Below are 3,459 nucleotides of genomic sequence, written 5' to 3' on the forward strand. Positions count from 1 at the left end.
CATGAAGGCACAGGTCGGAAGTCGTACTCTGACCCGAGTCCACTGCCTTCTCTAAGATGAGCTGCCCTCTGCTGGAGAATGGACATGAGCTGAGCATTCCAGTTCAATCTCTCCAGAAAAAAGGAAGTAAACCTGTGGACTTCCAGCGAGGACTTCCAGGCAAGTTCTGGGCTACTGTGTTCATGGATCTCTACTGTGGACACAGTTCTCTACTGTGGACGTGGATCTCTACTGTGGACGTGGATCTCTACTGTGGACACGGATCTCTCCCCATTTTGTGATTCTCAGCTATGAGCCTCCAGGAACTCACTGACTCCTTCAGGCCCTGACCTCAGTAGAGAACATGGAGTTTTGCCTCATATAACTGCACAAGGAATGAACATGATGTCACCAGGACCCATCAGAAAATGACCTGAAGACATCAGAGGAAAATCCACTTTAATGTCCAGATAAGAAAGTATTTTGTGAATAAGATAAGCAGCACATACATTAAAAACTGGAACAATGCAGAGAAGATGAGCGTGGACTCTGCACGAGAATGGCATGCGAATTCATGAGGCATTTCATATTTTTAAATGGAAAAGATTTTTTAAGAATGAAAAAAGTGGGAGGAGTTGGAAGAGGGAAGCTGTAATCAGAACATATTGTATAAAGAAAATCTATTTTCGATTTTAAAAATTTAAAAGGCACAAACTACAGGGGGAAAAGTTGATTTGATTAAAATCCCAAGCTGCTAAGTGAAAATGATCAATGACAAAGTGTAGGGAGTAGTCAAAGGTGGGGGAGGTCCTTACAGAACATTGGTGAACAGGATATTGAAAAGGAGTCCTATGAATCAGGCGCAGAAAGGCTGACAACTGAAATAACAAATGGACAGTCTCCAAAGACTGAACTGACTGGAAGGCTCATGCAGGGGAAATTCAGGATGACATATCCACAGAGCGATGGAAGATGATGGTTTATAAAGGGGACTTGCAAAGGGTCACATAAAGCAGTCACCTCCAGTTGCAGATGTCACTTACAGGTGATGCCAGTCCCCCCAGACAGGCAGCTCCTGGGCATCTGACCTTGCAGAAGCATTTTCTCTGTCAGGCTGTGATGGTCTCTGCAGGTCTCTGGCCTTGTCACTCATCATGGTTCTTACTGCCAGGTGAATCTATTTGAGATCCCAGCTTCCTGAGATTGTTTCTTTGGGTGTTTATTTTTATTAGCGTTTTTACATACATGACTCTACTTGAATTCTGGCAGATCTTCACAGGACAAATATCCAAATGAAGACTCCACAAAAGTAACAAGAAACTTGCAGGAGAAGAAACAGCATGAGTCTCCCCCCCCTCACCCCACCCCTCAGAAAAAAACAACCCACAAATGCACACAACGCTCAGTGTTCACTGTCATTACTTGGCAGAGACTAAATGAAAGTGAAATTCTATTTCTCAGTTAAAACTTCACAAAACTATTAATGTCGGCCACACATGGGCACTAGGATGACGTGGAGCATCAAGAACCCATAGACATGGAGTCTGTATATGGGCTCAATTGCCTTAAACTTGCGAATCTCTCTATCTTGAGTACACCACAGAAAAATCTTGAAAAAATCTGTATCAGAGGAAGGTATTAGGAGGAACGAAAGGAATTGCTGGGGACACCTTCAAACCAGAAAGCACACCAACTGCGGAATGCATGGGTCAACAAACTCTGACACAAAGACCAAGGAGCATGAACATTTGTCACATGGGGACTGGCTCCAGGATCCCCAGCAGATGCCCAGATTGGAGGATGAAGGTCCCTTACATAAAATGGTACAGTGTTTGCAGAAAGCCGTGTGCTCCGACCTGTAGATTTTGAGTCATCTCTGGGTTACTTAGTATATCTAATGCAATGCAAACGCCGTGAGAGCACTTCAGACTGCATTGTTCAGGAGACAATGATAAGAAAAGTTCTATGACCAGCACAGATCGCTTTCCTCCCTGAATTTCCTGATCTTGATTAAGACCTCCGATGTGGAACTCACAGACACAGAGGAACAGGTATGCTCAGGAATTTGAGGGTCCTACCTACAGGCACTACTGCAATTACTCACATCCACCATTAGGCAAGAAAAACTGCCACAGAGAAAATAAAAAAGATCTCTTGCCAAGCATCTTCATTCTGGTGACATCGTCTTCAAGCCCTAACACCATCGTGATGCCCCGGGAAAACAGGGTGACTTGGAAATCCACCTACGTCCTTAGGAACTTTTAGATGATTATCCAAAATGCTTCATTGAGGAAGAGATAATGTGGGCTCCAAGCAGGTCAGCAGTTCAGCATGTCCCTGAGAGGAAGGGCTATGGTACTGATGAAGAGGAAGCCCAGGATGTGCAAGGCTATCGGGGGCATATGTAAACTTCCCAGCTCTGCAGAAACTGCGGCCTCATAGCTAGGGGGGTATGGGCTTAGTGTTAACCAATAAGGACCTCACTGAAATCAGGGACATGCTATTGGACAGTGCAGTGCAGACAGCTGCCCATGCTGGTGCCATCACCCCGTGTGAGGTCTCTGTGCCAGCCCAGAGTGGTGGTCTCGGGTAGAAGAAGACATCTTTCTTCCAGACCTTTAGGCATCACCTAAAACCTCCAGGGGCACCACTGAAATTCTGAGTGCTGTGAGCTGTGAAGACAGAGATGAGTGAAAGCCAGCGAAGCCACCACACTGTTGCAAACTCTGAGCATCTCTCCTTTGGGCTGATCATCCAGCAGGTGTTAAACAGCCTGGAAGTGCTTGATGTGACAGAGCAAAAACTCTGCACTCTGGATTCCTGGAGGGAGTCCGAATGCTGTCAGTGTCTGTCTGCAGATCGCTTACCCAGTGATTGTGGCACACTCTATCATCGGTGGCTCCAGCAGGCTCCGCTTTTGTCTGTGGAGACTTCCACTTGCTGAAAAGGTCAAGGCCTTCTTGGCTGACCCGCGTGCACTCTTGGCTGCTGCCCTTATGGCTGCTGCCACCATTGCTGTTCCTCTAGTAGCTCCTGCAGCTCCAGCCAAGACTGATGGCAATGAAGCAGCAGAAGGGTCAGATGAGGACATGGGCTTTGGACTCTGAGTAATCCCCTCGAAGCAACTGACTAGGCCATTTCAACTTAAGAAGCATGAGAATAATAGCTCAATTCTCGGGAGAAGAGGAGGGGATGAGCCATGGCTGCGTTCTAATAAAGCTTAACTTTTAAAAATAGCATAATAACATATATTGAAAATGTTACAGGACAATGTGTGAATGTTAAGCACACATTTTAGAGCCAAGGAAATAAAAAAAAAAAAAAAAAACAAGATGATACATACCCCTGAGTTGATTTATAGAAACTCCCAAGCTCCGAATGCTAAGCTGCATTGTTCTGGAACATCATAATGAAAACATGAAGACAAGCATCAGGATCCTCCCTCTCTGTAGCAGTATGCAGAGAGTTACGCTATTGAGG

At 45.5% G+C, this 3,459-nt stretch overlaps 1 non-coding gene and 1 pseudogene across 1 annotated transcript; both read left to right on the top strand.

Annotated features, from left to right (window-relative positions):
- Positions 1-464: 464 nt before the first annotated feature.
- Positions 465-573, top strand: LOC113834934. Its single transcript, XR_003484284.1, has one exon. It is a non-coding gene; the product is annotated as a U6 spliceosomal RNA (small nuclear RNA).
- A 1,614-nt stretch (positions 574-2,187) lies between these two features.
- Positions 2,188-3,086, top strand: LOC100769074 (annotated as a pseudogene).
- The last annotated feature ends 373 nt before the right edge of the window (positions 3,087-3,459 follow it).

The sequence above is a fragment of the Cricetulus griseus genome, chromosome 3 (genome assembly GCF_003668045.3).
Source record: "Cricetulus griseus strain 17A/GY chromosome 3, alternate assembly CriGri-PICRH-1.0, whole genome shotgun sequence".
NCBI classification, from domain to species: Eukaryota; Metazoa; Chordata; class Mammalia; order Rodentia; family Cricetidae; genus Cricetulus; species Cricetulus griseus.